The sequence below is a fragment of the Struthio camelus genome, chromosome 3 (genome assembly GCF_040807025.1).
Source record: "Struthio camelus isolate bStrCam1 chromosome 3, bStrCam1.hap1, whole genome shotgun sequence".
Lineage (NCBI taxonomy): Eukaryota > Metazoa > Chordata > Aves > Struthioniformes > Struthionidae > Struthio > Struthio camelus.
Window position 1 is genome coordinate 116,236,480 of NC_090944.1, and position 24,876 is coordinate 116,261,355.

The 24,876-nt window shown below is 39.0% G+C and overlaps 1 protein-coding gene across 15 annotated transcripts in view; it reads right to left on the reverse strand.

The window, feature by feature from the left end:
* The window catches only part of ESRRG (estrogen related receptor gamma), a 413,394-nt gene that overhangs the window by 301,940 nt on the left and 86,578 nt on the right, over nucleotides 1–24,876 (reverse strand). The window lies entirely within an intron of this gene.

Consider the following 24,876-nt stretch of genomic DNA (forward strand, 5'->3'; position numbering starts at 1 on the left):
GTGCCCAAAAGGCTTAGGCCGTCCTAAGCCAACACCAAGGTCCACACAGGCAGTCGAGGGGGTGCCAGAGGGTGATCACTGCCATTATGACAATGGATATATCCCAGCAATATAAAAAAATTCAAACCCTAATGCTTTACTGCACACTCCCTGTAGGAAAGTAGAAAAAAAAAGCTTAACAACAGTTGGACGCATGGCTTAATATACTCCTGGAAGGTGCCTAGATACTCTAGTCATTAGTACAGGATAAAACCCGATAAAAAACACATGAGATTATGAAAAAAGCATGGGAGGAAAAACTAATGGGCCAGAAGAAGAACAATAAACTGACAGATGGGAGGTCCCAGCTCAAGAAGAATTTGAAGGAATGGAAAGATGTATTCTTGGAAGAGGAAGGGTACATCAGGTAGCTGACATATTGAGTTTCCAGGAAAGAGGGTAGAGTATTAATGACAGTGCAGCTGCCGGTTCCAGCAGCTACCAACGAAGTGATCTGCCCTTCTTTTTCAGCTGAAGAGGTGACAGTGTGGATATGGCAGCTGATTTACATACATCATCATAACTTCCACAGAAATATCAGATTTCTTTATAAGGACTTGTAGTATCAGCTTTGCAGGTCAGTGTCAAAGTATATCAGGGCCACTGGAGACAAAGGGGAAGATTCAGAGAGGCACCGAGGTGCCTAAAACAGGGCTTAACCTGAATATAATTGCCTAATTAAAAAAGAGATTCAAAAATCCCCTGCTCCAGAAACTGTAAATGCATTACAGCTAATATTTAGGACTGTAAAGACCACCGGAAATAAATTCCCACTACCTAGGCAGCTAAGTGGCTATCTCCTCTCTCAACTCCACTGCGATCCAGATACAGGTCTCTAAACGCTGTGTTGTGAGGGGACCCAGTCCCAAAGGTGAGCTTCGACTACTCCTAACACACAATAACAGTGCTCTCTTTTTTTCATCCCTGCTTTTAGCCTCTCTAACATAAAATACGTACGTCCTGTGATAACAGTGTGCCGGCTTTTGTGTAAGGCATCTGTCTTTAGCTATTGTGAACTGGCCAGCTGACTGCACAGGCCACTATTGCTGCTTTGAATCATTCCACTTCCAAAAAGTATCTATGTTTTATGGATTGCAACAATCTAAGCTGTAAGTATTTAAGGCGTCCAAACTGACAACTGAATATTGTTGCAAAGTTTAATTTCAGTTTATTTGTACAACATGAAAGGTCATTAAGCACCTTGATTTTTCTGAGTAAGTTTTTATGTGATCAGACTACACTACCTAAAGGGGAAAAGGAAGAGGGTTATATTAGCATATCAAATGCAAAATTGTTTGCAGGATTAAGCCCTAATTGAATACATGTCCCTGTCCAGTATGAGGAACAAAGAACAGGCACCAAGAAAGCTGCAGAATACTACGTTTCCAACTATAAGCCAGGTTTACTAATGTACCAAGGCTTTGGAGCATATAAAACAACTGAGGACCAGCATGCTGTTTGGTATTATTTCCAGACTGACTTTAGCATGTCCATCTGCAGACGTCCCATGCGTTTTTGACATCCTTTGTGGCATGTAGATTTTGCTACAACAAAAATTCAAGTTGTGGATTTTTGCCAGCAACAAGCTGAAGTTGCTCAGAGCAGCATTAAATGCTATCATGCTGTTAGATTAAGCAACCTATTTTCTCTACTAGCACAGATTGTACTTTAGCTTTGCCCCTACTCCTACCAAATTGCTGTTTCTTGCAACATTTCCTTTTGAAGCTGGTTTGCCAGCCTCCAAACCAATGTTATTTTCACCAACGGAAAGAGGTGCTTGTAAATGAGTTCAATAAAAGTAGGATCTGACCTTATTTGTGAGATTCTTTTTCTGTTTCAAAAATTAAAAAAAGCAGTTAGGCAAAACAGGGAGTTGTATTTCTTCATTACTTTTTAAGCAGAACTCCCTCGTGATTTTAAATAGCTGCTTATGAATGGATAGGATCCAATTTATAAATGGATGGATGAAGTGACTCATGAGATATTGGTACATGTGTTAATATGAAACAGGTTTTATATAGCGGGTAGCTATGGTGTGTGCCCCATAGATGTACATGGCCCTAAAACTGCTGACATAACAAGTACTACTCCATTTAACACATTTTCTCCCTTTGCTCCTTTCTATTTTTTAAGCTTTTTTTGAAAATTTCCCTCCTCCTCCTCTGCCAGCTATCAAACTTTTAGCATTTCTATCTCTGCTTCCTTAAAGAGAATAATCTTTGATGGAGACAATAAGAATAGAAAGAAGTAGATCTGGTCAAATGTCAACACTCACGCTCCAGCTAGGGCACTTCTAGGACGTTTCACATAAATACTAAACAGGCTGGAGAAATACAAAAAAAAAAACTGCAAAAAAGAGACTAAACCAGTCGCATCGATTAGCTGATTAGTTTGCCAGTGAGCGATTAGTCAGAAGGACTTGAATTAGTCAGCCCAGCCCTGCCTCCCATGAATAAAACGTGGGGAGGACACTCTTTCCCACCCTCAGTGACAGATGATATCTGTTTTCTCCTGCGAGTTTGAATTTAAGAGCCACTGAAGCTCAGCAAGAGTATATTCTGGCTCAAATGAGCTGAAAATTGCATTCAATTTGAATTTCAAAACTAGAGGAGAAAGGAGAATGGGGGGGGGGGGTAGGGAGGGAGCTCACCAGTACCCATCAAGACAGTTCACTCTTTAACTACTTCCTGCTGCACTGAGGCTGACTGGATAGTTTAAACCCGGTGCATGATGCAAAGGAAAGAGCATTGCTGGACAGCAGCCCAGTCTGAGTTTAAAAATAGACGTTTAACTGCCAGGATCAAAGCAAACTCTGCTTTTATGTATATTACAAGCTATATGTTCAGAAGAAAAAGATTCTTCTGGTTACTCGAGGAGAGGAGCTATCTTTATGCAGTTTGAAGGCAGGGCTCGGGAGAGGGAGGGAATGCCAAGTTTTTTCACTGGACAATCCTCAATAATACATTCTCACCCAAAAGCACTTGCCATCCCCTGGAACAGAGTGTATGTACTGAATGTATGTACTGAACTGTCATGAATGTAAGGTTCATTTAGGGTTACATGTTTTAGTGTGGGGTAACATTTAATTTATGTCTTTGTGGGTGAAGGGGTTATTTCCCCTTCCTTTTGTGCATTAAATTTACCATTATATCTGATAACACTGAAAGAAACGAAGTCACGCCTACAACCCAAAATATATCCTGTAATTTGATGGTATGATAGCAGTTGGTCTGTTTAGTGCAATTGTCCAATATTCAATATAATAACGGTAACATATCAAATCAAGAGGTTCTTCAGCAAAATTCTTCCCGACTTCCGCGTGTAATTTGACCTAAGATTTTGGAGTAGTAATAAAATAATTACAATTAATCATGAGTAATAATTAATAACTTAAAGATTAAAATGTGTCCATTCATATATTCAGGATCAGCGTTTTCTATCTACCCTTGAGAGGCTTCTCCTTTCCTAAACAGAGCGCTTGCAAGAGCATTTCATAGCCAGACAGTCCAGCCATCAGAGAAACTGGGTTTACTCTGTGGCATGATATTTATTGTATGACATTATATTTGTGGACTAAAGGGTCCTTATTATACCCAATGACATAACCATATCCCGTGATGCAGCTTATATTTCAAATCCCAGTGATGTTATCACAGGGTTTTCCCATCCTTTATAGCTAAGTATTGTTTCATTGATCAATCAGTAAATTACCATCTTTATTCACATACATGATGTGAGTCAGGATCCAACCCTCCTCCCTCCCACAGAAAAAAAAGTGAGGTCAATTTTCCTGGCCACTGCATTTAATAAAAGCTCCCAGGCAACAGAGTTAAGCACACATTAATAGATATACCTTAGTATGCTATGCCTTCAGCAATTCTTTGATTTCTCTCTATGGAGAAAGACTGCATTAACACACAAAGTGAGCTACAGCGTCCTTTTTTTAAGCTTCTCCTATCACTGAATTAATTTTTTTACCTGTCTTTTTAACAGATAAAGAGACTACTTGAACAATCTCTAAATTCCATTTTGTGAACTTTTACACATAGGAGAAAAGTTCCCAAATAAGGCAGTCACATACACCAAAATGCATATGCAATCATCCTTCCGTGTGCACAGGTCTGTGCACAAGGCATGCAATTACACATCTTGCATTCACAATCACTTGAAAAAACTCTTACATTACATGTGCACAACATAGTTCAAAGGAAGTACTCAGTGTTCAGGACACTTTAGATACCCAAATATGCATTTACGTGCTTCACTTTAGCAGGCCTTTTTTAGTATTACTGTTTCACGTTTTATTCTTGCATTGTCTTGCATTTTAGTCTTGCGTTGTCCTCTTGCTATCTAGATTGTAAAGCAATGGGAGAGCCTCAGAAATGATGAACTCATGCCTGAGAACTCTCCCAGTTACCCTTCCGAATGCTAGGATTTTCTTAATGTAGAGGACAGTTCCTGGGAAGGGAGGAGAAGGGGGACTCCGAACTGGTTTCATCACGCCACCTCAAAAAACGAACAGAGATTCACACCAGGAAAAAAAAGGTTTCTTTGAAAATCAGATTATCTGATATTACAGTGCTTGCTTTACTGAAGTCAATGCTTACTTTACAGGAGGAAGAAGAGGACAATAAATGTGCAAACTGTACTGAATACACCTGACAGATCATTCTTCACACTGGAACCTGAGCTTCTAGACACAAAACTACTAATAATATGCAATAGGAGTATTAGCTTGACGACACCATCACACTGAACAGCTACAGGACTTCTGGACCAGAGCTGAACCATGTGCAGTCCGCTTTAGTCCATCTGCGCGTACTCATGTAGGTGCTCCGATGGTGCTCTGTTGTCTCAGCTGAGAAGGCCCGGCCTCATATCGTTATGGCTGCAGGCACTCCAACTGCTCTTTGGTCTAAGCGCTATTAGTGGCCCGAGAGAAACACCGAGTGAGCGTGGGTAACATAAGCATGGCATTAGAGGAAATACTTGACAATTTCTCCAATGTATTGGACACTAGAGCAGTTCAGTTGAATGGCATGCTTGCCCACGTAATGCTGCAAGGTCAAGAAGACCTTACGTTATTTACTAGGTGAGTGCTGGGTTTTTTGCATTAAAATATTTTGTCAAGATTGACTTGCCTGTTTGGAAAAAAACATTCCGCATTTTTCTACAGACATCAGCCCCTTTTGCTTTGAGCATCACTTTCTTATGCAGCGTTGCGTAAGTAACATTGCAAAGCGCATCAATCTAACTTACACAGAAAATCTAAGAGGGATAACAATTTCACACAGAAGCCATGTCCCACTAACTTTTTTTTGTCCTCTAACTAACTGCTATCAAAATTTGGGAGGCAAGAAGTCAGATGAACTGAAAATCAGAGTATGAAAGCAAAACTCACTAGATATGAACTCATTCACTATTTTCTCCTGTAGAGTATTTTACACTAAAAATATTGTTCTTATTGTGAGTTTGCCATAAAGACAGAAGAAAAGGATTGTATTGCATCTAACAAATTACATCTCCACAGCCAGCTAACAAGAGAAAAAAATGGCAAAAATTATTGTTTCTTTTTGTTATTGGCTTTTTTGTTAATTGAGAAAACTATGGTTTCAAATAATTTAGAGGGCAAAGGGTGAGTTTTTAAAAATGACCTCACAGAGCTTCTGCAAATCTGTGCTGTCCAGTAGAATGCCTTACTCCATGGAAACAATGCTGCTGCAAGAGGTGGCATTACAAAGACAGCAAACTACCTACATGATGGGAACCATTATTTCATAGGTACTCTGGAAAGACCACACCTCCCAGCAAAGCGGAGCATGCATGTATGCAAGTCTCCCCAATGCCTCTACTGGTACCAGTTCCAATCGCAGACTGTAAAAGTCCATCTCTGGTTGCTGCTATGGCAAAATACTGCTGATGATTTATTAAGAGCTCTTAGCTGCATCAGACAGTTTATAATTAACAGCTTCTCCTTTTCTTAAATATAAATAAATACATAAATGAAATCAGAGCTGCTAAGTGCTGGGTGTATCCAAAGCTTCGATGACATCATCGGCAATTGCCAGTCTCCCAGACTGCAAAAATAAAGAAAGGATGGAGGTGGGGGCAGGGGAGAGGCAGGGTATTTACTCAATCAGTACCTATTTCTGAATTTCCTTCAAGCTGGCTTGGACCAAGAGCCATCAATTATTTAAAAGAAGTAACATGATGCTTCCTTTGTTGAGGCAAATCTGCAAGCAGACCCCAAGAGAGAATAAAAAATGAATTAGGCAGAATTTATTAGTGTGCTTGAAGAAAACAGATTCAGCTATCAGAGCTGACTGTGGTTTTAAAAATAGTGCATTTCTGCCCATGAACAATAGTTTCGTTCTCCCTTACCCCACTAGATCCTCAATAATCTCACCTCTTCCCTTTCTTTATGCTCCCCCCTCCCGGCTTTTTTAAGAGGGCATAACACTGAAAGAGGCATCAATCACTCCTTAAACTTCTTCCTTCTTTTCTGACTTGACTTGATGTATTGTCTTCATTTAAATTACAAATATACTAATCTAAAACACTGTTTACCAAGCTGCATATTAAATGAAAGATGCAAGAAATTGCATCACTCACATTTTAAAAATGACTTTAGACTCTGGGACACATAAAAACAGCAAGACAGGATGAGCTGCCTCGGCTGCTATATTTCAATCCCAGCAAATGAGATTCAGTTACTGTGGTTTTCTGCTCAGGACATTGCTACTCCGGTGGCTGGTCCAGTCAAACTAATCGTGCCAAAACCAGTATAAAACCGCTTCCTTAGCAGACGATCAGTTTGAGTTTTTACAGTGCAGGGAAGAGACATTTAGAGCCAAGGAAACTGATGCCTCCGTTCCTTGATCTGCACCCAATAAGAAAAAGAGACCGTTCACATCTGAGACAGCAACTTTAGGGGTCTGAGCGAGGGTACTCAACACATTAGAGGCTGCTGCACTGAAAAAAGTACTCTGAGGCTGCACAGCCAACTGATTTCAACCGAGATTACAGCACTATTCTGAGGAAACTATAACAGGAAAGGGAACACTCACAGAACAAAAAAAAGCACCGCGTTCGTTCAAAGGTTCCCTACTGCATCTTTCACACCAGGGAAATTATGCATTTAGATCATTTCTGGTGACCTTTTGTGGTGTCCAGCAGCAGGAAAGGGCAAATTCCGCTTTGTAAAAACACGGAGCTGGTTTGAGCATGAACAGCGCCTGGCGAGCGAGGCACACCACCTTAGGAGCTGCTCTCCTTGTGACGCAGGCGCACCCCTGGCAATCCGGGCTCCTTCCCCTCTTCCTCTCCGCGACAGCCAATTGCCGACAGTCCTTGCCAATTCTCCGTGTCCTCACCCCTCTTCTCCTTCGAGGGGTTGGGAACAAAGGTTAAGGTGCTCTCTGCAGTGTAGAGAGAGCACAGGGAGGTCACTGCTCAGTGGGGATGAGTATCAGAAATCAAATTTTAGTGTGCCTCTTTCTTCCCCTCTTCTGACCCACAAACAAAGCCTATAACACAATAAAGGGCATTCCTTACTATTTTTCGTGCTGGTGGGTCTTGATTAAAAATGCATTTAGTTCAAAAGCCAAACAAGTTTGATGGGAACTCTGCACATGGCCTCAAGGAATATTTTCCCATGTTAAAAAAATCACTGGAACATTATTTATCAGCATGAGCTTGGAAGAAAAGTAAAAACCTTTGTAAACAGAGACTGTTACTGGAAAGATATGTTGTGTTTCCTTGTATTAGCTTGCAGAATGGAAGTTTTTGCAGAAATTGTCTAGTAGTAGGCCTAACAGTGTGGATACTGAATGTCATGAGAGAAGCTGAGCGCCTGAACACAGGCCTGCTGAGTCTCATTTTACCCTTTTCCAATTAGTAATGTACAGAGAATCAAAACTATGAGCAATATCTAAACCACTCTGAGGAGGAATTTTTTTTTCTAAGAGAAGATTTACGTGTGTTTTTGGGTGTTGCTGACTATAGGGGAAGGGCACTAACATCAACTTACAAAATCAGGTGCTACGAAGGGAACCACAGTAGCCCACGTTTCCTCACCTCCCACACCAGACTGCACGTGTTGGAATCGCTCCTTGCAATTGCCTGATCTTGGCATGCGGGTCAGCCTGCATATTTGCAAGCGTTCACACAAAATCATTTCCTTGTTTCTTACGTATGCACCGAACCTGCCTCACCAACACTGCGTTGCAGCACGCGTGCAGTATGCTAAATGGACACCTCAATGCTGAGAACGGGCAGAAAGGCTACAGGACCCGCTCTTCCGTCAAACGCATCTGCCAGGCTGCTCTCTAAAAATAATCATTTTCTATTCCGACAAAAATACTCTGGCTTCCGCTCTCACAGATATATCCAGTACCTCTGTGGGCCTTTTGCTAACCAAGATATGATTATGCATCATAAATCTAACATTCATGAATTTGAATAAGTATTTTAAAGGTAGCATCAATTTCCAAGCATTCTACCTTCATACATTTTTTTAATTTTTTAACTTCCACCCCAGATGACTCTCCTAGAAGGAGAAAAAAAGAATAGAAATCCTATAACTCAAGTGAATGGGAAAGGAAAGCTGACACTGTGAGATGCCAAGACAACATCATTCCACTTCCCTTCCTCACTACCTCTTCTTCTCTGGATGGTAATCACAAGATCCTGAATGCCAAACTTTGGAAAATATCCTTGCAGAGGTAGCATCTGCTCCCTTGGCATACTTCTTGAGCAGTTGTATTGGCAGCTTTAGATTTGTCCAAGTCTATCATATGACAAGACTGCAGATGGGTTGCCTTGGATGCGTTGTCTTCCTGGATGCCATTTTCCTTTTATCGACATTTTATTCTAAGAAAATGTATGTACAAATCTGTATGTGGAAGGTTATATATACACATGATTTCATACCAGTGAGGAGCTTTGTCTAGCCTCTGTCTAGATTTTTTTTTACTATCATTTAGGCTGGATTCCTGCAAGGGCCCTGATTTTTATTGCAGTCAGTATGTGGCATCAAGCAGATTAGGCCCTTACTGGGTGGATCTGCATTTCAACTGGCTATTCTTCCACAAGCTATAACTTTTCCCATCTGTGTTGATCTTTCTTTGTAAATTAACACCTGAGTACTCAGAATATTAGAGATGTAGGAAAGCTGCTCATTTTGACCTAACTTCTGCTCCCATTGAAATCAATGGGAGTTTTGCCATTTGTCCATTATTCAAAGGAATAAATAACAGAGCTATGACGTAATTGTCATATATGGTGGGACTGGTCTTTACCTCTTGCTTTCTAAGGTTTATGTTACCTCCTTATCTCCCTGTTACCTCCTTATCTCCCATATACTAATCCCATAGTCACAAATCTGAAAATATATGTATTTTTAACTGTAAAGAAAGCGAGTTCAAGCGCAGTGAATCACAAATTGCTACTAAAAGAAAGGAAAGGAACCTGAGGGAAATACGAGAGACATCTAATTAAACTGGAGGATACAGAACAGAGAAAAAAAATGGAAATAAAAATGAATAATAAATACACCCAAGAGAATCTGAAAAACATTTTCCTAACCTTTCTGAAACATCTTTCTCTTGTTGCTAGAGTATTTGCTAGAATGTTTCATGAATACAGCATGAAACAGTACCAAAAGGTATTTTCGATGAAAACTAAAACAGAGAGGCAACACTCTGAAACCAGTAAGCATTCTCAGAGCATATTTTAACATGATAACCTTTTATTTCCTGGACGGATGAAGGCACAGAGCTACAAAACTGCAAGCCATCTTTTGATTTATTGTTGGGTACTGTTCCAACAAAGCATAAAGGACACTGAGTGGTGTCCAAAAGTAGACTAGCTATTGCTCCTACAGTCATATCTTCAGGGAAGACCCTGAGAAAGACACAACTTACAAGAGGCATCAAACATGGGCTCTGGTGAACCAAAATGAGAAGTTAATTTCAGAGTGTAAAGCACTGAACTAGCATCCCAGATATTAGCAGCTAGAAACTCTGAAAAATCATTACAACTTACCTCTCCACTGTGATTTTCACCCAGATCGCAGAAGGAGAACGTTTGTCCTACCGCCCTTCACAACATAAACTGCCCATCTCACAATAGATGTACAGCGCAGAATCAGTTTTGCGACAACGAAACAGTTTTTTACCCCTTCTTTAAAAGTTCTTAAAAAGCTGTTTCTAACAAAGGAAAGGAGAATGAGATATCACCGAGGTCACCTCTGGGCTCAGTGAGACTTTGGAGATTTGGGCACAAATACAGTACTGAAAAATCACATCTGCTCCTAGCCCTTATTTCATACCTATTTCCCGAGCTTCGTGCTGGGCTGCTCCCATCCTCCTGCACTATCCTGCTCATGCGCAGCATCCCCTCTGAATCAACCCTGCTGCTCCTCAGCTAAAAAAATGCTTCTGGCAGGAGCAGAAGAGCCTAAAAATCAAGTCCAAGAACTTAAGGAAGTCTATTACCTGGGAGACATCTACACCTTTCAGGTCAACACGTGACATTCAGGCCCTTTAGTTCTAGCTCATCTCCAGTGAATTAAGGACCAAAACCTGTTTGACAAAATTGTACCATCAGTTTGACATAAGTACTAAATAGTCTGTGAGGATACAATTTAGTTTACATAAATGAATGCTCTCAACTTCAGTTAGAGAGGAATGAATTCCCTCTAAAAGGGAACACGATAGCATGGCAGTAATTATCCAAGTAAGGGCATCTCACTTTGTATGCTTCACCATAGTATTCATACATCACAAACATAGATAAACACGGAATACATATATATTTACAATACACAACATACCCACATGTACACATTCACATCATATATACATAAAATACCTAGCCACCTTAGAGAACATGGTTTATACTTTTAGGGACCTCTCATGAGGCCTGCAGTATTCAAAAATACACAATGCTCATAAATCATAAAAGGAAGGAATCATAAAAGGAAGTAATCATATTTAATTTAGAAACAGGGAACACAAGGCAGGAAATAAACTTGCTCATGCTTGAAGAGTGATTCTCTAGAAGTGCTGAGAATAAAACCTAGAACTCTAAATCAGAAAACATCAGCCTTGCCATATTGAGCATGTGTAGTATAACCAAAAACTACATAAACCTTTTTATGCCACAAGCAACAAGTAAAAATGTCAACCTGAAAGACTGGGAGAATAATTCACTTTGCAGGTCAGCAGATTTTTTTTTTTTTGGAGGTTGCATGTTGGACAGATTGTTATATACAACCCACAGAAGAGGTCCTTTTCAAAGACCTAAGGCACAGCACATAAGGCCTTGTCTTCAGGATGGGTGCTCAAAAACCCTTGAGAAAGAAAAAAGAATGGGATTTGTGTCTGATGTCCTGAGTGAGAGGTTTGAGCAGCTGGGTAAAATGGGGCCACAATCAATCACTAACTTAAAAAAAAAAAATCTAACCTGTCAGATGTTCCTTTAAATTAAGCAGTTTGGAAAATTTGGATCAACTTTGTTAATATGTTTAGCATGATCAAAATCAGGTTTTGGTGAAAAGATAATCCTGCCCTCCTCATCTCTTTCTACGAATGATGTAGAGAAATTAAAACATGTAATAGCTTTCAGTGTGTCTTGCCAGAAAAGAGATGAAAACATAATATGACTCGCTATCACATACCATTTGATTAGAAGAGGGTTTGAGAAGTTGATATTCCCAGATGTTTCACGGATGTGATAAGGCTTCAGGAAAAATCACTAACCACCTGAGCTGCTGGAAGAATTTATATTTGAATGAGGAAAAAAAAAAAAAGAGAGATATAATTGTGGATGTGTATTCTCCTAACTCATGAAAGACTGTATTTAGAAAGAGTTTTGATACTATACTATATCCTGAACAGCTTAAACTCTAATTGATTTTACTGAGAATCCAGAAGACTCCAAAAAACATGGAAGGGACTTGAAGTATGTGATCTAGTATGATCAAAGTGACAGAGCATCATTCATGATCAGTCCCCAACAAACAACAGACAGTGTGCATTATGCTAGTCAAAATTTTTATGCATAGGGTTAAGATTTAATTATAGAGCAAAAATTGTCTATCATCAGTACAATATCAATACTATAGGTTAACACTGTTTTTTTTAATTGGAGTACTGAGCAATGTCACTGCATAGTTAAATACGCTTTAGCAAAAAGGCAAGCAAACCTCAACAACGAGAACCATGAAGTACTGTTTGTACTCCCTAGTATGTATAAACACACTGTCAACTCCTTCCATTTTCACTTAGCGTCAGAAGCAGCTTTCCAGGGACTTAGATGCTGCTGCAAGTGTCAATACCAATGTTACTATTTATAGCACTATAAACTACATTTTGAGTTATATTGGTAAAGTTAAGCTTAGGTAGCACTTCTAGCATTGATACCTTAATATAGAAATATTGCTATAAAATAGTAGTTTACAGTTTGGAACACAAACACAAATTCAGGGTTACTAATAAATCACCTTCTGGATTGCCTGGAAACACACTGCCAAAGTGTATTTTATGTAATACACAACGGAGCAAAATGCAACGATATAGATGTATTCAAATTTCCCATTTTTACGCTGTCACTCAAGAACTTTTCTTCTTTTTTTTTTTTCTAGGTTATTGATCTCACTAGCTTGTGACAGCATTTCAGTTTTGTTGGGCCATTTTTAGCTTTCAGTTCTTTTTTTAAAAGCTAAATCAGGGCTCATATGATGCAATCAATTCAGCTTTTTCTATTAGAAAAGAAAACCCTAGGACATGAAAAACTACCCACATTTTATCTCTGTCTTTTTTCTCATATATCAATAGCATCTTTAGACATAATATATAGTGGGTCTGACTCTGATATATATGGTTATATATGGTTAGACTTATATCAATAGCAGGATGTTTCCATTAAATTTTACCATGAGGCACTGTATGATTTTACCAAAGACTGTTCATCAGGACGCAACATGTTTGGAAAGGCAGCAAGGTACCATATGCATCTTTGCAGCTGGGAACTTTGGCAACGCCCTGCAGCAGCAGGGCTGGGCCGCTACCCAACTTTTGCTATAAGTAGCCTCATGCATTAGTGTACTTATGCAGGGATTGCTTAGGAGGTTGGGTTTCTGGGCCCTCCCCAGGGGCCCTCCTACCTTGAGTGCTCTGCAAACACTAGGATACAGGCAGAGGGTGTGAGGGTATGCACTACATCTCTTCCTGGAAGTAGGCTATTGCGCAGAGAGCACTGCTCAGTTCAGAGTCGGGAGAAGAGCAAACGAGATTCAGAGTCTCGATCCAAGGACAGGGGGACTTGAGGGTTACATCCATGTTCCTGGAACTACCTGTACATTTTGCACTTAAAAATCCTTAGATAAAAGTATTTGGAACAAGAGCCAGAATAAAGGACTAGTTCCGCATCTCTCTCAATAAGCCCTCTCCTCAGGGGCCTCAGAGTTAGGTTCTTTTTTGCTTACTTCACCTCTTTCTCCATGACTTTTGCATTTATTTCTGCATGACTTCTGGGTGTCAGACACCTCCTTTTAGGTGCAGCAAATGTTGAACTGAGCAACAGCTTGAATCTTTGCCTGTATGCTTAATGTCTAACAGGTATTTTTTGTTACCAAGGATATGGAAGTGAACTCATATTCTCACATCATGTTTTGGCACTTACTTTAGGTCACTTGGCTTTTCTGTAGGTACTTTTGGTACTCTAAGGGGGAAAAAAAAAGATCTGTAGTTTGGACCAGATAATCTAACACAGCTAATGAGAGAAAACAGCACTGAATATCACATAACTGATGATTTACTCGGACTAGCAGCTTGTGCTTCCTTTCAGGCTCCTCTTCAGGTTTAACTCCAGCTGTTTATCTGATCAATCATACATCATAGGATCGTGTTTAACCACATTTAGCTACAAGTTTTGTTTTGTTTTCAGTGTAGGGATATGCTGTGCTTGAGTTTAGCCATCTGTAAAATAGGTATAAAACGTACATAAGTTCAAAGGAAATATCTAAAAATGATTAATTTGCTCACCCAGGAAGAGTACTTGCAGATACAGAAGACAGAAGATACTAAAATATAGTTAAAACCTGCTCTTCTAAATGTGATTTTTATTACCTTTTTCTTTCGTTTCCTCAAATTTAAACTACCCACTTGCCTTTTTTTTAACCCCATAATAGGCAGCCACTGCTAAAACAACTGGTAACAGACAATCAGTAGACCTGAATAGTTGGGGTGATTGTCTGATTATTTAATCAAAACTATTTTTTTGGTACCTCATTAGGGTTCTAACGGCAAATGGCATCAGGCAATTAATCAGAAAACCTGCAGACACTGGAAATCTTGTCCTGAAAACCTTGTACCCTGCACACACATAACTCTTCTGAGCACATGCCAAGAGGAAGTGCAGTTTGTTGTGCTCTGTTTGTGGCTACAAGGAAGTTCAATGTACAATGCTTAGGAACCGGTGGATCTCATAACTAATTGCCAGTACTGCAAAGGACTGCATGGAGAGTAAGCAGCAGTCACACCCAGCCGTGACTTAATGTAAATATTCTGGTGATGGATGAGCAGTGTGGTCACGGTCATGGATCTTAGAGCGGTTCTGAACCTTACGATCACATTTTCCTTTCTGTGGAGTGGCAAGCAGGGGATGGAACAATCTTTTCAATACCACAGAGAATTACTCTTAGTGCTAGCAATAAGATTTTTGTTAACCTCATTACTAGTACTTCTGTTGTTATAGTAGTAATGACTAATGGAGACAGAGGTAGGCACCAGGAAGTAAGTTTTTAAGTGATAAGAAGTAAAAAGATAGTAACGCATATCTCAGTGGTGGCCTAAACTACTTTTGGGTATCTTGCACGTGCTTATTTTATATGCTAGAAACTCATTTTGCTCCTAAACACTGTTGCAGAGATTTGCACGAACACAAAGCACTTTGGGACTTCACCCCCTTAATCCTAGAAATAACCGGGTCTTGCATTTATTCCTCACAACGTTGGGGGTTTGCATTGCCCATTCTGAATGCAGGTATGAGCATGTGTTATTATAAACATATATTTTAAAAACAATGAGAAAGTGATGAATTGGCCACTTGCTGTTTTCCTGACAGCAAGGTGAAATGGTAGCTACGGTGACCAGGGGATGTCCCGGTTCCTCCTTGCAGAAAGGTATTCAGCGCACGTAATAATTATTCATCCATCTTGTTCGCACTAAAGGCATCGGCAATGCAATTTTAGCCTGATAATCAAGACCATATGACAAAAACCAAGGCCATTAGGGACCAATTTCAAGTATTCTCTGCAAGACAATGATTTTCCAACTGCACTTACATATGCTGAATAGTTACTTCTGCACGACCGCACCTGCTCTCATTTATGTAACCCTCCATCCTCTCCCCTTTCTCTACCCCTTCTTTTCTTGTAATGCAAAGAAGGAAAGTTTCAAAGGGTTGCTAGATTCTTCCTAGAAACAGATTTGATTTATTTATATTTCTAGTTGGCCACATGCTGTGAGCAAATAAGAATCTGGCAAATGTAAAAGTTAGTTTGTGCTCATGTCAGACCAAATTCTACCCTCAATGGACTTTGTGGGTCTGCGTTAATGTAAATGAGAGCAGAATTTGGCCCAGTGCTTTCATTCTCTTCCTATACATATTCAAATTAAATGAACATTTTGGGCAGTCTCTTCCTTCCTCCACATACCCATGCATAATTCTGTCCCCGTTAGATTCTAATCTCAGTTACAATGGTGACTTCATTCAAGGTTTCTGCTGGGTTTATGCTAGTGCTGCATATCTGAATGAGATGCAGCAGGACTATTTGTCTGAGTAAACTGAGCAGGATAGGGCCTTAGTTTCTGAGTCAAGCTTGCTCTACTGTAAAAATTTTTGTCCCTTAATTACTTTCTGCTTATTTTTCCCTTCACCATTTCAGTATCAGTGACATAATAATGTTGCCTTTGAAAAGAGTGTGGTGTCGCTGTAAATCAAAGTCCCGTAAGGTTAAAGGCTTCACTTGCCAGAGGGGAAAAAATGCCAAAATTATTTTAAAATTATACAGAGTATAACTCAAAGACTCCACTATATTTTAATTTAAATGCTCCCAAGGAAATTAATACACCTTCCAGCTTTTTCAGATATAATTCAAATAATAAAAGCAATAATAAGCTCCATTACTAATGATGTAACAACCTTTTCTGGCAGAAAATAGAACCTATAAAATTAGTGAGTAATAAGTAAAAAAGGAAATGTATCAGGAAATGATCCCATAATAATGCATACTAGATCCTAGACCTGTAAACCTTTTTTTGAGTGATCCTGTCTCACCCAAGAAGTACTATGGACGTCAATGGGCAAACCTTACAAGTGAAAATTATTCATGAATTTAAATAAAAGAGTATAGGATCAGCTTCTAGCCATCTCTTCTCTGTCAGTGATCTATTTCCTGGCTACAAGGCCCCTTTCAAAATTAAAAATAAAACACAAATCTTATGAAAATCAAAATACATGTATATTTCTCAAAGAAAAAAAAAAGTCTACTAATTCATTATTAGAACGAGAAGAATTACTCATGGATCATGTCTTTGCTCATATGTATTCCAGGCCAATATTTTACTTGTATCCTATAATAATTTAGGGCAATGACATCAGAAAGATCAATGCAGCTGCATCCTAGCATTGAATTAATTTCACAGTACTGTTGGTGTCTTCTAGAAACTACAGTAGTGAATCCAAAGAAGGAGAGTCTTGGCTTGCTAGCAATAGCCCTAATTTTTGATGGATAATTATCATGGTGTCCAGTAAAAATGACTATATGATTTCTCAAATGCTTGGCTATCAGCATGCCCTTCATCTGTGCCTATTATGAGTAATATTACACAGATACAAGGTCTTGCTAATACTTGGGAATAACATGAGACTGGGAAGCAAAAGAAAATTCAGGAGAGGGAAGGCTACTGCTTTTTTTTAGTTTTTTCCCTTTATAAGTCTCCAGAGACACACAAGAAAACCAATCATGTGTAAAAGCATCAGAAACAAGAACATCCTGAGGTTGGTTAAGACTGAGATGTTTCCCCGTATTTCCAGGGCCTTGCTGAAATCCTTAAAAACCCTCCACTGACTGGTTTTTTTGCCATGGCTTCAAAACGAAATTTACATTGGTGGCATTTTTGCAGTATGTTTCACGGACACAATTTTCTACCTCCCAGCAAATACCAATATTGCTTAAACTTCATTTAAATGTCTTAATTCAATTGAACCCAGAGGTCACTGACACCTCAGTAATTTCTATTTAAAACCATTCAGCCAAAAATAAACAAACAAAAACAAAACTGGAACAGAATCTCCTCTGGAGATTTTCCTCATTTTAAAAGAAATTACCCTGCCTGACTTTTTATAAGATAATTATTGCAATTGTTTTGCCTAATGAATATAGTCGGAGTATTATAATGTCATGCTATGCATCTTGAATAAGGAACAATTAACGGAGCTTTGTTCTCTTGACATCCCAGGACACATCTGAAAAGGAAAGCTTAGCCCTAAAGATTTGTTTTTCTGGCTAAACAATTTATTGAACATAACAAAGGCAGGATTCAAAGACAAGACTATGAACAATTTTTGTCAAGAAACAAAGCAGGGACATATTGTTAGTAGAGATCTTAGAGACGGATCTGATCATTTCATTCCCTAACCACTCCTACATACCCAAAACATACTGGAAAATGAAAGCTTCTGCTTCCAAAGACTTTGGGGCTTGATCAGAGAACAAGAGTTTTACATTATGTCATTCCACTGCCTTCAGTGGGATTACTCTTGGTTTATATCAGTGTAAGCAAGAGGAGATCAATTTGCTGATATTTCAGTTTTCTTTGAGGTAACAAAATTGATCTTTATCAGTTTTCATATAGACTGCTGGGGCAAAATTCTAATTTAAATTACACCAACATAACTCTGAAGCAATGTCCTTGTCTTGTTCTTAAGAATGCACCTATAATAAATGGGAACATTTTACCTTATTCTTTCTACACTTCCGTCCTTCAGAAACTTAGCTCCTGCTTATGTGCCAAGACAACCATTTGCCTGAGTTAGTAAAAAGGATATTTGAAGAATGGAGACCAATTGTGCCCAGAGAGACCTATCTACCACTCTCAGTGTGCTTGAATCTCAGGGAGGATTTGAACGTTGAGAGGTAAATAATCCATTGCACAAGACAACAGAGGAATGAAAGATTCTTCCAAAGTCATGGAAAAGAGCAGTATGTGGTGTTCCACTGAGTCACACACCATAGAAAGTCCCTGGGACAGACATGCCAGGCCTCTGCAAGAGACTGAAACCACCTGGGGACCGATCCTACCTCATCCTGTCTTCTCTGCATCGAAGGATCGTGGCACCTCATGAGAGGTGCTCAGCGATACGCAGAAGCGAGGAGGAGAGCGCAACAACTCTGTGAAGATCAAAATAACACCTTGACACTGCCATCACCCTCACCTGACGTTCATTACATCTGAGGACTAGAGTTTTCTTCAGCTACAACTCTAACGGTAAAACTCACTGTCAGGTCATTGGCATATTGCTGGGTGGCACCATGGTACTTTCCAATGGGAACATTTATTTTCAGGTGTCTCGAGCTGGCGGGTAGAAATTTTCAGTCAGCAACAAGGACAGCAGGCTACTGAACAAGTTCCTCACAAATTTCACTGGTAGGCTGTCTATTAACCACTTTAAAAGAAGAATAATGCACTCTTTGGGGAGCATGTTTTTGTGTGGCCATGAACATTTGTCTCACCTTAATAAAATCTGAGAGAAAATGACCACACTATCTTTCAGATTTACTCTTTCTAGCCTAGAAAACAATGGAAAGCTAAGCTTGTCAGTTTGTCACCATTTTCCAGCTCTGCATTTGTAAAAGAAATAACATTGGCAGGGAAATAATACAAAAATGTATCACACACAGAGGCTGCAGGAAGATATAATGTTATTTTACATATTTGATATAGAGCCTAAATTAAGCTGCAGAAAAGGGACCATGAATCTTCACAGCCTCATTATAAAGCCTCCCTAAACCTCAAATACAGGAAAATACATTTCATAAACAAAGACCCAATAGGATTTTAATAGTACAATAAATTTCACTGACGTTCACCACTAATCACATTTCAAAATATATTTTTAAGAAGAAAGTTCATTCAGCACAAACCCAGATTTAGAAAAGGAGAGTAACATAAGCATACACTATATGTTACACTTACTTCAGCTTATCTTTGACTGAATTCTTCAAATTTTGTCTTTTACTAAGATTGGCTATAATTTCATAGCAGTAAACAAATTCTTTCCCTCGACCCCTCTTTTTCTTTCTTGGGATGTGGGCTCAGGCCATAACAATATTCATGCACATATATTTTCTTTTTTAAAGTAAGCTGAGAAGATAAAGGGGTGAGGGGGGTCAAACCTTTCTCCTATCTCTAGGAAACAACACTATCTCCACTCAACCCCTTGGTATTCTCCTCCTGCTCACCAGCAGTCAGGCGCTGCCTTTCACTTCTTATCACTGCTTGTTCATTATCCACACCCAAGGGAGTCAGAGCCCCTTTATTCCGTCATGTATCTCCCGCTAAAGAAAAGTTTCATATAATTTTACAGAAAGGACACCATTAGTTGAACTGTTCTTTCTCTATTTTAAAGATAATTCTTTTTCATGTTTTGAACAACGTTAAAGATGGTGAATTCATTTTACATGGTGTTTCCGAGTTTTGGGGAGAAGTATTTCAGTTGAGCTTTTCTGTTTTCTTTTTTTTTAATGTAACTGAAACTTTGTGGAGGAGAGAGACACCCGAGAGCCAGCCAACCATGAGGGGTGCAATTCTCTGGAAAGAAACTAAAAACACAGGGAGCCCTCACATTTTGCCGTATGTATGGCAACTCCAAACCAATGGGCCTTAGCCCAGATCACTGTGAAGAATGAGAATGTATGTAGATCTTTACAGAAAGCATCAGTTGTGTCTCATTAAAGGGTACCTTTTCACTGCAGTTCTCATGTCAGCTTGAATTGTTATACTGGCCTCTGACGTTAGAGCATCTAAGTGCTGTCAAAACTGGAATAAGCTCACCAGCTCATTTGACTAAACCCATTGAGGGCCTTCATATAGTAACACCATTATTGACCTGGGTTGAATTCAAATGCATTTGGAGTGCTTGATATTTATCCAAATTATGCCCATTGAAAAATCTCTGGCAGAGTAACAGATAACATCAGATTAAAATGTATCATTATAATTACTTCAAAGAGATGTCTAGTATAGAAATAATTAGGTTAGTAAATATTTTTAATTAAATTATGGTTTTTAAATTGTGTTAAAACTACAGCTTGCATCTATGGACATCGAAACTAAGACACAAATCCTAAGAATTCAGGGTCTGAATATGAATATTCAAGTTAATCTAATACAGTTGTTGTACCATTTACTTCAGCGAAGTGATTCCAAGTTTACCCAAGCATAATTAGGGCTAGAGCCAAGATTCAGCAGATCAATAAAAATTTTTCCATGTGCTGCAACTGGCATGATAAGGCTCTGAGAAAAGGTCTGGGATCCTAGGACCATCCCACCTAATAAGACTTCTCTTATCTTGATCTGTATATCTCTAAAATAATGTTCCTGCTAATAGCTTTCATTCACCTGACAGTTAATATGAAAATGCAGGTATGAAACCAGGCAGTCATGAGGAAAAAAATTAAAAGTAGGCATAAATTGTAATGCCTTTGATCAGAAATATTCTAAAAAATCTGATAAAATCTCCTAAAGTTTTGCACCGTTTCTGCCTTTCACTGAGATTTCATAGTAAATTAGCTGCATAACACTGACAGAAATAAACAGCAAAAGTAAACACATAAAAGAAATGAAGCCAGTAGTACTGGTTGAGATTTTTAAAATGGAGCATTCCTTGCTGATCAATTCAATGGATTCTTTCTGTTAATGTAAGGAATATAAGAATGTGTTTTAAACACCATATCACTTAAGATCATAATTTACATTTATAATCCTCTTTTCTTTAAACAACACTTTGACACCTTGAACATAAAACTATGTTTTACAGGTGCTCTCCTCTTTTAATTGAAATCGTATCTCAGGTCGAGATCACCACTTTCCTTCTGCTTCTCTAACCTCTTCTTGCCCGAAGGCCTGTAACTTGTGAATTATTTAACAATCATATTTGCGGCTGAAAATTGATTTCTGAGAGAATCCATATTGATTGAGATATGTGAGACTAATGAGTTTGAGGTTAAGGTGTTTAGATATCATTATCTCTGATAGTCTTGAACTAGAATCTTCATAATTTTGTGTCTCCTGTCAATACTCCATTTTATTTTATACCTCTACTTCAAGCTTTGTTTATGTACTACAATAAGGAGCTAGGATGAATAAGCATTTTGCACAATGTCTGATGCGTCTCTAGTAGCCTCCCAAACATATCTCTCCACCGTGATATGCCACAGGAACAAAGTGGAACAAGCAAAGCTTGGCCAAACTTTCATTTCAGCAAAAGTAAGTGGCTAGTATGACATGCCGGCCCTCACCTAAGCAAAAATGGTTTATATAAGCTGAAGATCTGTCTCAGTGGGTAGGACTTTGTGCATACCGGAGTGCTTACACTGCAGCAGCTCATTGTAAACTACTAAGCTGGGATCCCAGGCTGTTGACTAGCCGCTGCTGCCTGAGACCAAGCTCCACCGAGCTGCAGCTAGGCTGCCTCGGGTGCACACCGCTGCACACAGCACCTCACTCGGAGCTGCATGTCTGTCTGAATACCCTGGGAGGATCCTCTCCTTCAGGTGCAGAAGAGCAGTGGAGCCCCTTTCATTTCTCTCATTACAGGGACTCGAGGGTTGGCGGGTGAACTCCTGTTGCAGGTCTGCCACCGAGCATGCTGGATACCCTTCTGACCCTCAGTCTGTTTTGACATGGTAAGAAATAAGGAACTCATGTCTTACGTCTTACCCGCACAGTACACTAAGAACCTTACTGCTAGCCTCCAGTCATCCATCTACCCATGCACAGGGAAACTCAGTTCTTTGGGGCACTCTCTACCCTTCTGGAGAAGACGTACATTTTAACAGTCTTATCCCCACAGCTAAACGGAATATAGCAATTATCTATAGAGACTGAGCATTTCCATGACTTTCAACTATGTATATAACACCACCACAAAAAACCTGATCTATAGGTTATGAGGTCAGCAATCTGACCTCAACTGCAGCATCTCCCAAAACTGAACATCAGACTGTTTAGAGACCTCTGAATTAACTGCTAAGTTGCTTCATTTTTCCCTCAAAATGAGAGAAAGAATAACTGGCCACAGGGCTCGTCTGTGTCTTCATGTTGCCTGGTGACTGCCCAGAGTGTTCTCATTCAGGTCCCAATAGGCTTTAGACTTCTTACGTGAAGAAAACTAATAATCAACTCAATTGAACGTTAACACAGGGCCACTGGTGTATGTGGTACACATATTCAGATATTTATGCTAAGTCTAAAATCCATGAGTCAGTGCAGAAAAAAAACTCAAGAAGCTGCAGCATGAATCTATAGTTTTTGGAAGTGGCATAACTGGGATACAGGTGTCCTGTTGCTGGTCATAGCTCTATGAATGCATGCTTGCATACCTGGCTCAAAGACACAATTCAAGGCTTTATATTTTTGCAAACTGCTCTTCTCCTTCACTGTAAACACTCTTGCCCTCAAAAACATCCACAGCAAACAACAAACAAAAAAACCCTCCAGAGTACTTGACCTTGGAGTTAGACCCTTTTTGGTTAGCTTTGAAATGAGCTGTATATATGATTAAAAAAAAAAGATACAGTTCTTTCAATGACTGAGCTGGAAAAGGATATTTTTGGTCAATGATCTATTTTTATTTCTGCTCTGCTGTTTCTCATGAAGCCTGACGACAACGACCTGTTCTTTGAAGCTAGTCTACGGACTCTGAATTAGCATTTTCAATTACTTTCTCTTGGTGAAGTCCACTACAAATTTGTTACTAGGTTTATTTTTGTGGGTGAGCACCCTATTAGAGGGAGTAAAATACTTTCTAGGTTACTTTTGCCTACCTTCTCACATGGAAAGAAATATAACGCAAATTTTCAAAGCTTCTTTTCAAAAAATTATCTGAAAGTTAAAATAAGAGCTATGAACTGCACTTACGTATTTAAGATGTGCTTTCAAACTGTTGACTTCATCTGTTTTAGTTAACAAATTTATTTTATGTCACTCTTAATCAGTAGAGGTATATTTTTGTTACTATTATTGATTTTGCAGGCATGCCAGTTAATGCTATTATCTTGGATAGTACATTCTGAACAGTTACCCTTACAGACATTTTAAATAAAAACAAACATCAATTGGGAACTCAAAATGAAATCAGATCACTTTATGAATCTGAAAGAACAACCTTCATACTATACACTACGTAGCCTTCTTTGAATGACCTTTTAACCTAATTTCAATGATACATGGAGTGACCTGGATAAAGTACAGGGGGAAGAGAGTATACTTTTATTTTAATTATATAAATTTGGCATACTGAATTCTGCAAGTATTCTTTTTTAAGTGAGGGACTGAAAGTTCTCATGATAGATTGGTAAAGACTCTCAGAAGCCATGAGGGGAAACATGATCTAAACTCGAAGGTGGGTATACAGACTTTGTCTGTATTAAGATACATTAAGATGCATTAGCTATGCCTGGCCTAAACTCAATCATTTTTCCTAATCAGGATGAAACAACAGACAGAGCCTCAGATTGAACTTTTATTCACTGGAGAGATGTTGAAAAACTGCTGTCATAGTAAGTTAGACTTGTGGAAACTCAGGACTACGCGGGATAACATTTTCCTTGAGGGTGGGTATTGCAGCAGTTACCTACCTTCACTTTGATGCCGTGCCATAAATCCCTACTTTCCAGTCTCTCCAAATCTTTTTGTTCTGAACACAGACTACCTTGAGTCTACAACTACTACAACAAGGTGGGCTGTGGTTTTTTTTGATGATATAAAACAGCAGTAGGCAAGTCCACCAGTTTCATTTCAATTCCCACAATTCAAATATGATCTCCAGAGAATAAAACTAAAACCATTAACAGCAGAAATACTGATAGTAGGTTAGATAGTTTTCACTTGGCTAGAAAATATCCAAACTGTACTGAATACTCAGGTCAGTCAGAAAGCTTACCTGCATGAGTGATACCCTTAGAAATCACCTGCTTTCACAGATCAACACCCTCAAGACAATAAAATTTTAATGTATTTGGAGTTCTAGATGTTAAAAGTCTGTTAATTATGGGCTCATTTAACAAGTTCATACACATGCCTTATCAGAAAAGGAACTTATCTCATCTGAAAAGGACTGCAGGAGCAATGGTAATTTTGTGGGTGAATCTACTAGCTATCTGGACTCATACTTAACTTAAGGAAATTTGGGTGTTGCCCTTAAAAAGTAGATTGAGTTCAAACTAGTGTTTCTTTCCTCCTTGTTATTAGTTCTTTTTAACCAGAGAACGAGGGGAAAACAAAAATTCTCAGTGCCTTACTCTGCCTTAATTAAGTATAGGAGCAATTAAAAAAAAAAAAAAAGCTTCTGCTCTCCCAGGCTCTTTCCTCCCTTAACACTAGTTTAAATATAGTGGAACACCCTTGAGCTGGTCACAGTTCTGTATTTTAGACTTATTAATTTGGTGTGTATATGTGTGTGTGTAAGCACATGTGCGTGTTCAGAACATTAAGTTCTTCCTTATATAGAGGTAAAGCAAATCCACAGGCCTTACAAGACAGCTAT